Here is an 11,494-nt window from a genome sequence, read left to right as displayed (position 1 = left end):
CTAATTCCACAGAAATGGGATGATGTTTAACAGTGGGGAACTGAAAGCAGCTCTTTTGCCCCTTTCCTGTTTACTCATTTCTGTCCCTCTTTAACCTTAAAAACCGAATTATAGGAATGAGGTCACTAACCAATAGAAACTACACCCTGACTTATGCTCTCCTGAATGCACACCATGATTTGCCTGACCTGTTGATTCTTTTCCTAGATAAAAAGAAGAATGAAGAATGAAGTAGTTAAAGAATGACTAGCTGTCTACCCGCAGTAGCCCCCTTAGCCATCCTGCTGGCAGATCACTCAGACAAGATGCCATCTGAAGAGAGACTCAGCCAGTCTGCACGCAATGGAGATGGAGAACCCAGCCTCCTGCCTTGATGATTCCCTGAGATTCTTCCCCCTTTTCTCCTGGAAAAACTGTCATGGCTGAGCAGAATCTTCAGAGCTGGTCTCTGGACACAAGTCCACCTTCTCCCCAGATTGCCAGCTTTTCTGATTAAAGCACCTTTCCCCTCTACTGACACTTGCCTCTCCAATGATTGGCTTTTGAGCAGCGAGCAGCTGAACCTGAGTTCAGTAACACTGGTACCTCAGGAGGTGGGAGGAGAGGCCTCTTGGATCTGGGGCTCTGACTCCCTGGGACCACTGCTACTCAGATGGATCGCAGTGAGGTTCTGGGACCATGGAGAGAGGTTGAAGACAGCAACCAGCCACTGCTGCCTGGTAAAGAGCCATTGATAGGCTGACACTCAGAAGCAGCAAACAAAAGGGAAGAAGGAAAACCCCTCTCCCTTCCGCTGCCCAGTCTCCGTCTTGGGTGCATCAGTAGGAAGCCACCTGACCAGCACAAAGGATGGTCTCCAGAGTCTTGGCCCCTGTGTCACAAAACAGAGTAGAGAAGGGAAGGTCTGGAGAGGGATGGGGGCTGGGTGGGCAGTGTCTTGGTCAAGCACAGCATCAGATGAACCTTTGGGTCAAGAGAGCAGGGATGACTGCATTGGCAGAAACAAGGTTAAAAGCTTTTGTTTCTGCGGCTGCTTTTTTTTTTTACTTTTTTTTTGGCTGCACCCTACAGCATGTGGGCTCTTAGTGCCCTGACCAGGGATTGAACCTGCACCCCCTGCATTGGAAGCGTGGAGTCTTAACCACTAGACCACCAGGGAAGTCCCTGCGGCTGCTTTTCTGATGGTCAAATGAATTTGGGAAAACCAATGCCATTAGCATATTGAAGGATCTGAGAAGTCCTACAGTAAAGGATCCTGCTTTACTTTGTTAATTATTTCTCAAATTTATTTAGTATGAATTCCTTATTTTTTTGGATATAATATTCCTTAGAGCACGCGAACTGTGTTGTAAATGCCATTCTAAAAAATGCACTACACCTCAGCGCAAACTGCTTTTTTATCTGTTACCTTCTGGAGCTGGAAAAAAATAACATATAGAAGTGAAATAGGAAGAAAAACAGAATTCTATCTGCAAAGTATTGAGTCTAACTATTTCACTTTCATGGTTCCTCTTATCTATAAAGGGGACATCCCCCCTGCCCTTCACCATGCTGTGAGGAAAAGAATTCCTTACTCAACCTCCAGAAGAATCACTAACCGTGAGCCATAACAAAGACCACCAGCCTCGACATAATCTGAGAGAAATGGGGAAGTGTTCCATGGAACTGCACAGAGCATCACAGAGAGACCTGGGTGCCCACTGCCCTTAAACACACAGAGTAGCTTGACAATTACCCCATGGGGCGAAGTGCAGCTCCACTTTTATTCAAGGAAGTAAAAGGCAACTCCACTCTCTACCTTTCCATCACTTTTAGGACTCTGATTATTTCAACCTCCTCCATCCCTGCCTCAGGCTGGAAGAGGCATCTGATTTAACACCTGACACAGGCTGACCCGGAAACAGAGGGTGCAGGGCAGCAAAACTCTCTGTGGCAGATGCAGACGTTGGGGTTGAGAGGTTGTCTGCAAAGGCAGATGCTGAGAGAAAAGGAGCAACCAGGACGGAGAGAGGGGGAGGAGACAGGGAAGACGGAGAGGGGAGGGAGGGGAAGAGGGTGGAGGGAAGGAAGAAAAAACAGCTGCTTGATGATTTTCTAGACCCCCTGGAAACTGGCTCTAAATTATCCCTGTTCAACTAGAATGTTTCCAACTCATAGACATATCCCCCCCACACATCAAGTTATGCTAATCTGGCTTTTACTTTTGAGCTGGATTTCATTCATGAAGACAGCTCTTTCCTCTCTGGAAATCTGGAAATTTCTTACGCAAAAGCAGTTTGAATTGATTTTATTTATTTAACTGTATCCTATTTATTCCATTCTGTACCCTAAAAACAGGTACCAAAAATTCCAAACACTTAAATGTGGATGCAAGTAGCTATCACATGACTTCAGCCTATTTCTTTTTTTTTTTTTTTTTTGCGGTACGTGGGCCTCTCACTGCCGTGGTCTCTCCCGCTGCAGAGCACAGGCTCCGGACGCACAGGCTCAGCGGCCATGGCTCACGGGCCCAGCCGCTCTGCGGCACATGGGATCTTCCCAGACCAGGGCACAAACCTGTGTCCCCTGCATTGGCAGGCAGACTCTCAGCCACTGCGCCACCAGGGAAGCCCCAGCCTATTTCTTTTCATCATGACTTGCTATCTACAGACCTGACGTGGCACTAGATTCATATTAAAACATTCTGGCCCAATTCTAGTTCTGAGAAACATTTCTGTCCCATTCATCTGGAAGCTGATCAGTTGAGACAGAGTCTCTGGTAGCTTTGTGTCCAGCACCCACATAACAAAGGACAAAAGTTCCTGAGGCAGAGACAGGAGAAACCAACCCCAGTTAAATATGTATAGTTCCAGGGATTAGAATCTCCTATTAACACCCTAGCAGACACAGTCTCTTTCTGAAATTAGATTTCTTTCAGCAGATCCGGCCTTACTTCACAGTCAAAACAACACTTCTGAATATCCCCCAAGCTAGTTCCCAACCACAGCCTCCTGTGAAGGTGACCTATGAAGGTTGCTTCCACTTGTATGCTTTTGACTGAAGGAACAGCACCTTGTCCACCTCCTAAATTCGCTGGCTTTTGTCTGCTTCTTGTTCGCTTGATTCTCACTCTTTCTACCCTTTTGGAATTAATCAGTTTGCTTTCCAAACTTGACTTCAGCTGGAATACAAATTTAAATTTCCCTTTGCTCAGAGGCCCACGACTGAAGGCCAGCAGTGGCTCCCGTTCCCAAGTTTAGTTCTGCTTACTGAACCCTAGCATGTGCAGGGTTCACTCTGAAAATAACAGAGTGCCCTCCTGCCCATAAGCGGAACCCTGGCCCTGAGTAAAATGACCTATGGGAGAGCCTACAAGTTAACCCCTATGTAGGCTTGAAAAACTACTCCTTGTAAGTATTTCAGCGTTTGCTTTTTCTCTTTAACAATTTTAAATGTACTTAAAATATTTTTCCTGAAGTTCTTAAGGTCTAATTATACAGGTTGTTATTACTGATGATTCTGGATTGTTTCTTTCATGTATTTTGTAATTTAGAATTGCAAGTTCATTTTGGTGAGACTGTCTATAGGAATTCTGTGTAGAGCTGAAAATACACCTTTCTAGAGAAGGCTTTTAATAACTTTTATTGAAGACTCCAGGATTGTTATCGGCCTGAGACTGCATTTCAAACTATTTTGTTAGGGAATCTAGGCCCTCCAGACAGTCCAAATTCAAACCTTAAACCAGAGGGAGGGCAACCTGAAGCTGACCTTGCACAAATCTTCTTTACACTTTGCCTAAGAAGGTATTTTCAGTGTAAGTCTATATAGGATCAGAAGTGGTTATCAAGCAATTTCATATTCAGAACTGACTATATACACAAAGGAATCTGGACAAAAAATAAGAAGGAAATGTTCAAAGTATAAATACATGAAAAACAACACAGGACTTTCACTGCTAGCAATAGTGCTGATTAGATAACCTGAAAACCCTCTTACTACAGATCACTGAGATGTACTGGACAAAAATATAACAAGTATGCTTTTAAGCGCTAATAGTAAAGTAAGGGAAATACTCCAGAAACTGATATTTTGACTGTTCTGGGTTTAACAATGGGTTTGAGTTTTAATGTCTATGAAAGTACAAGAGGCAAATTTTGGGGTCCACGAGGGGCAGAAATTTGGACCTAACACCCTCAAATAAAGAACCCTTGAATTACTATACATCTGTGAAAGGGGAGAACTGAAAACATTTATCCCCTCCCAAAGTGAGACTTAAAGGAAACTCTTCTGTTTAGCCTGACCTATGGGAGAAAGGAGATGGGAAGTAAAACCCTGAGAATCTGCAAACACATGAGAGCCTCAGGCTGCATTACCCTATGCAAATCTCATATGCTGGATAGAAGATTCATAAGGCAATACGATTTTCAAATACTACTAAAATGCAATTTCTATCATAATTTTATAGATCTTCTTAGGACTGGTATTACTTAGCCCCTCTTGGGCATCTGTTTTACTGATTACCAATACAGACAGTATTTGGATCCAGCCTAAATCCTTTCTTCTGCAAAGCAAACATATTTCCTCTTCTATTCTTTTTCTTTTTTAAAAAATTAATTAATTTATTTTTGGCCGTGTTGGGTCTTTGCTGCTGCACGCGGGCTTTCTCTAGTTGTGGTGAGCAGGGGCTACTCTTCATTGCGGTGCGTGGGTTTCTCATTGCAGTGGCTTCTCTTGTTGTGGAGCAAGGCTCTCAGGTGCACGGGCTTCAGTAGTTTTGGCATGTGGGCTCAGTAGTTGTGGCTCGCAGGGTCTAGAGCGCAGGCTCAGCAGTTGTGGCGCACGGGCTTAGCTGCTCCGCAGCATGTGGGACCTTCCCGGCCCAGGGCTTGAACCCATGTCCCCTGAATTGGCAGGCGGATTCTTAACCACTGTGCCACCAGGGAAGCCCCCTCTTGTTCTATTCTTAACGGAGGCCAGACTCCTTAAATAATCACCCTTCTTCATGGTACTGAAGACCCAATCTCTCTGCCACACATTCCACTCCGTTGTCTTAGTAACCCAGCCGCACAGAGGGTATCCTGGAGGGAAATGTCCAAGATCAAACGGGGTGTCTCTCTTCACGAACTAACAAATGCAATTTTCTCCTTTCTAGTTTTATTAGCAGTGAGAATCTCTGTTCAAATAATACATTGAAATGAAAGGTGCCACAGAAAATGCACCACTTCTAAATCCCACAGAGGCTTGAAACTGTTGCTTTAGTAAACATTTTCCAAGTAATGCTGTTTGTAGAATAATTACAGTCTGACTTTTTCTGTCATCAGAATCGAGTGACTGGTTCTCTGATGACTTTGTTTTTTGCTCTAAAAAACACAATGATTCTGTTTCTGGCAGATTGTATTTTTCAAGGGTAAACTTTGATTCTGTCTCTCACTGACTCTGTTTTCAAAGTGAAGTAAAATGGAGTGTTAATTCAACATGTGTCAGTCTGGACAGTTAAATCCTATCACCTGTATTCACCATCTATCTTATGTCCCTGCTCTTTCTCTCCCCTCTACCCCAAACACATACAGAAACATAAAGTCCTTTATTCTCAATATTTGATTCCTTTTTTTTTTTTTTTCCCTGCAGTACGTGGGCCTCACTGCTGCGGCCTCTCCCGTTGCGGAGCACGGGCTCCAGACACACAGGCTCAACGGTCATGGCTCACGGGCCCAGCCGCTCCGCAGCATGTGGGACCTTCCCGGACCGGGGCACGAACCTGTGTCCCTTGCATCGGCAGGCGGAGTCCCAACCACTGTGCCACCAGGGAAGCCCTGATTCTTTTTTTAAAATAAATTTATCTATTTATTTTTGGCCGCGTTGGGTCTTCATTGCTGCGTGCAGGCTTTCTCTAGTTGTGGCAAGCAGGGGCTACTCTTCGTTGCGGTGCACGGGCTTCTCACTGCGGAGGCTTCTCTTGTTGCGGAACATGGGCTCTATGTGCGTGGGCTCAGTAGTTGTGGTTCGCAGGCTCTAGAGCACAGGCTCAGTAGTTGTGGCTCACAAGCTTAGTTGCTCCATGGTATGTGGGATCTTCCTGGACGAGGGCTCGAACCTGTGTCTCCTGCATTGGCAGGCGGATTCTTAACCACTGCACTACCAGGGAAGTCCTCAATATTTGATTCTTACGTCTAACATTTTCCAGATACTTACACATTTTCCCCACCTAGACCTTCTATATATGTGTCCGTTAATCCCAGAGAGTAACTGTGTATTCATAAGATCATTACAAAACAACAGAACACAGAACTGTTAATAATAACTATAAAAGCTGCTATTTCTTAAGTATTACAATCCAGAGTTTCTGTTAGGTGCCTCATGTAAATTACCATATTCCATTCTTTTGGCAACCTGTTATGAGTCGAATTTTGCTCCCCCAAAAAGACACATTGGAGCCCAGACTCACAGTACCTCAAAGTGGGACCTTATTTGGAGATAGTCTTTACAAAGGTAATTAGGTCAAGGTGATGTATCAGGGAAGACCCTCATCCATGATGACTGATATCCTTATTAAAAAAAAGGGAAATTTGGACACGGAGACACACACAGGAAGAATGCCATGTGAATATAAAGACAGCTGTCTACTATCTGAGGACAGAGACCTGGAGCAAACCCTTCCCTCACAGCCTCAGGAGGAATCAGCCCTGCCAACACCTTGATTCCAAACTTCCAGCCTCCAGACTGTGAGACAACTCATTTCTGTTGTTTAAGACACCCAGTTTGTGGTACTTTGTTACAGCAGCCCTAGAAAACTAATGCACAACCTTACAATTTAAGTCTTATTCTCTTTTTACTATAAAGGAGGACACTGCATCATAGGAGGATTAAAGCCCTTACCCAGAGTCCTACAGGCAGTAGTATTAGGGCTGTCAGGCAACACAGATCTGTTTTATTCCAAAGCCCACGTGCTTGTTGCTATAACATGCTGCCTCCAAACCTACGTTTGCACATGGGCTTCCTGGACACACCTAGAATTGTACAATCAAGGAATTTTTATATTGTTTATTCCAAGGAGAGCTTTTTGAACACTCACTTCCCCATGTTTTGGGAATGAGTTATCACAGAAAGTTCGAGAGTGAGGTAGAGCCAGTGACCTGGTTTGGGAGAAGCAAGGATATATAAACAATACATCATTTTCAAATATAAGTACCTCTCATGCAATATTTGGGACATGCTTACACTAAATTTTTTCCCATTGTTTATCTGAAATTCAAGTTTCACTGGCATTTCTGTAATTCTATTTGCTAAGTCTGGCAATTAAAAGTTCTTCCCCAGGAGAACTTTTGGTTTGGGGTCTCAGCCCCTGATGGCATGGGAGTGATGGCATAGAAGCGGCAGCAGAGGTGTCAATACCTAGGCCTGCTCTACGTGTAAAGTTCTTGAATTGTCTGGGAAATGCTTGAGAATGCTCAATAAATACTGCCTATTATTATTATAGCCATTGGGAAACACCCTCTTAGGTCCCAGGAGAAGACGCAGGGGCGGGGAGGGGAAGGCAGAAGGCAACAAGAGAAGAGATATTCTTATTATTCCACGGGTGGATTGGCACTGGAGGGCTTACATAGTAAGATAAAAGATTGGTGAGAGGTTTTTCCGGGAAGATGGCGTAAGAGTAAGACGTGGAGATCACCTTCCTCCTCACAGATACACCAGAAATACATCTACATGTGGAACAACTCTTACAGAACACCTACTGAACGCTGGCAGAAGACCTCAGACCTCCCAAAAGTAAAGAAATCCCCCACGTACCTGGGTAGGGCAAAAGAAAAAAGAATAAACTGAAACAAAAGGATAGGGACGGTACCTGCACCAGTGGGAGGGAGCTATGAAGGAGGAAAGGTTTCCACACACTAGGAAGCCCCTTCGCGGGCGGAGACTGCGGGTGGCAGAGGGGGAAAGCTTCGGAGCCGCGGAGGAGAGTACAGCAACAGGGGTGCGGGGGGCAAGGCAGAGAGACTGCCGCACAGAGGATCAGGGCCGACCGGCACTCACCAGTCCGAGAGGCTTGTCTGCTCACCCGCCGAGGCGGGCGGGGCTGGGAGCTGAGGCTCGGGCTTCGGTCGGAGCGTCGGGAGAGGACTGGGGTTGGCAGCGTGAACACAGCCTGAAGGGGTTAGTGTGCCACGGCTAGCCGGGAGGGAGTCCGGGGAAAAGTCTGGACCTGCCGAAGAGGCAAGAGACTTTTTCTTCCCTCTTTGTTTCCTGGTGCGCGAGGAGAGGGGATTAACAGCTCCGCTTCAAGGAGCTCCAGAGACGGGCGCGAGCCGCGGCTAAAAGCGCGGATCCCAGAGACGGGCATGAGACGCTAAGGCTGCTGCTGCGGCCACCAAGAAGCCTGTGTGCGAGCACAGGTCACTATCCACACCCCGCTCCCATGAACCTGTGCAGCCCGCCACTGCCAGGGTCCCAGGATCCAGGGACAACTCCCCCGGAGAATGCACGGCGCGCCTCAGGCTGGTGCAACGTCACGCTGGTCTCTGCTGCCGCAGGCCCGCCCCACACTCCGTGCCCCTCCCTCCCCCCCCCCCCACACTCCGTGCCCCTCCCTCCCCCCCGCCCCCCGGCCTGAGTGAGCCAGAGCCCCCAATCAGCTGATCCTTTAACCCCACCCTGTCTGAGCGAAGAACAGAACAGACGCCCTCCGGCGACCTACACATAGAGGCGGGGCCAAATTCAAAGCTGAGCCCCTGGGAGCTGTGAGAACAAACAAGAGAAAGGGAAATCTCTCCCAGCAGCCTCAGAAACAGTGGATTAAAGCTCCACAATCAACTTGATGTACCCTGCATCTGTGGAATACATGAATAGACAACCAATCAACCCAACTTAAGGAGGTGGACTCTGAGAGCAAGATCTATGATTTTTTCCCCTTCTCCTTCTTTTGTGTGTATGTGTATGCTTCTGTGTGAGATTCTGTCTGTATAGCTTTGCTTCCACCATTTGTCCTAGGGTTCTATCTGTCCGTTTTTCTGGGGGTTTTTAAATTTTTTTTTCTTAATAATTACTTTTTATTTTAATAACTTTATTTTACTTTATCTTCGTTCTTTCTTTCCTTCCTTCCCTCCTTTAGACAACGAATCATCCCAAATTGAGGAGGTGGATTTTGAGAGCAAGATTTATGATATTTTCCCCTTTTCCTCCTTTTGTGAGGGTGTATGCATATGCTTCTGTGTGAGATTTTTTCTGTATAGCTTTGCTTCCACCATTTGCCCTAGGGCTCTATCCGTCCTTTTTTTTTTTTTCCTCTCTTAATAATTATTCTTTTATTTTAATAACTTTATTATATTTTATCTTACTTTATTTTATTTTAGTTTATCTTCTTTCTTTCTTTTTTTCCTTCCTTCCTTCCTCACTCCCTCCCTCATTCCCTCCCTCCTTTCTTTCTTTCTTTGTTTCTACTTCTACTACTTCTTTCTTTCTACTTTTTCTCCCTTTTATTCTGAGCCGTGTGGATGAAAGGCTCTTGGTGCTGCAGCCAGGAGTCAGTGCTGTGCCTCTGGGGTGGGAGAGCAAACTTCAGGACACTGGTCCACAAGAGACCTCCCAGCTCCACATAATATCAAACAGCGAAAATCCCGCAGAGATCTCCATCTCAACACCAACACCCAGCTTCACTCAACGACCAGCAAGCTACAGTACTGAACATCCTATGCCAAACAACTAGCAAGACAGGAACACAACCCCACCCATTAGCAGAGAGGCTGCCTAAAATCATAATAAGTCCAAGGACACCCCAAAACACACCACCAGACGTGGACCTGCCCACCAAAAAGACAAGACCCAGCCTCATCCACCAGAACACAGGCACTAGTCCCCTCCACCAGGAAGCCTACACAACCCACTGAACCAACCTTAGCCACTGGGGACAGACACCAAAAACAACAGAAACTACGAACCTGCAGCCTGCAAAAAGGAGACCCCAAACACAGTAAGATAAGCAAAATGAGAAGACAGAAAAACACACAGCAGATGAAAGAGCAAGATAAAAACCCACCAGACCTAACAAATGAAGAGGAAATAGTCTACCTGAAAAAGAATTCAGAATAATGATAGTAAAGATGATTCCAAATCTTGGAAATAGAATAGAAAAAAGAAAGAAACATTTAACAAGGACCTAGAAGAACTAAAGATGAAACAAACAATGATGAACAACACAATAAATGAAATGAAAAATACTCTAGTAGTGTTCAATAGCAGAATAACTAAGGCAGAAGAATGGGTAAGTGACCTGGAAGATAAAATAGTGGAAATAACTACTGCAGAGCAGAATAAAGAAAAAAGATTGAAAAGAACTGAGGACAGTCTCAGAGACCTCTGGGACAACATCAAACGTACCAACATTCGAATTATAGGGGTTCCAGAAGAAGAAGAGAAAAAGAAAGGGACTGAGAAAATATTTGAAGAGATTATAGTTGAAAACTTCCCTAATATGGGAAAGGAAATAGTTAATCAAGTCCAGGAAGCACACAGAGTCCCATACAGGATAAATCCAAGGAGAAATACGCCAAGACACATATTAATCAAACTGTCAAAAATTAAATACAAAGAAAACATATTAAAAGCAGCAAGGGAAAAACAACAAATAACACACAAGGGAATCCCCATAAGGTTAACAGCTGATCTTTCGGCAGAAACTCTGCAAGCCAGAAGGGACTGGCAGGACATATTTAAAGTGATGAAGGAGAAAAACCTGCAACCAAGATTACTCTACCCAGCAAGGATCTCATTCAGATTTGATGGAGAAATTAAAACCTTTACAGACAAGCAAAACCTGAGAGAGTTCAGCACTACAAAACCGGCTCTACAACAACTGCTAAAGGAGCTCCTCTAGGCAAGAAGCACAAGAGAAGGAAAAGACCTACAATAACGAACCCAAAACAATTAAGAAAATGGGAATGGGAACATCCATATCGATAATTACCTTAAATGTAAATGGACTAAATGCTCCCACCAATGGACACAGATTGGCTGAATGGATACAAAAACAAGACCCATATATTTGCTGTCTACAAGAGACCCACTTCACACCTAGAGACACAATAGAGACTGAAAGTAAGGGGATGGAAAAAGACATTTCAGGCAAATGGAAACCAAAAGAAAGCTGCAGTAGCAATTCTCATATCAGATAAAATAGACTTTAAAATAAAGACTATTAGAAGAGACAAAGAAGGACACTACATAATGATCAAGGGATCGATCCAAGAAGAAGATATAACAATTGTAAATATTTATGCACCCAACATAGGAGCACCTCAATACATAAGGCAAATACTAACAGCCATAAAAGGGGAAAGCGACAGTAACACATTCATAGTAGGGGACTTTAACACCCCACTTTCACCAATGGACAGATCATCCAAAATGAAAATAAATAAGGAAACACAAGCTTTAAATGATACATTAAACAAGATGCACTTAATTGATATTTATAGGACATTCCATCCAAAAACAACAGAATACACATTCTTCTCTAGTGCTC

The 11,494-nt window shown here is 44.6% G+C and overlaps 1 long non-coding RNA gene across 1 annotated transcript in view; it reads right to left on the bottom strand.

Annotated features, from left to right (window-relative positions):
• The window catches only part of LOC117312545 (uncharacterized), a 130,850-nt gene that overhangs the window by 45,119 nt on the left and 74,237 nt on the right, over nt 1-11,494 (bottom strand). The window lies entirely within an intron of this gene.

Source organism: Tursiops truncatus, chromosome 6 (genome assembly GCF_011762595.2).
Source record: "Tursiops truncatus isolate mTurTru1 chromosome 6, mTurTru1.mat.Y, whole genome shotgun sequence".
Lineage (NCBI taxonomy): Eukaryota > Metazoa > Chordata > Mammalia > Artiodactyla > Delphinidae > Tursiops > Tursiops truncatus.
This window is presented reverse-complemented; position numbering and strand designations above follow the sequence as displayed.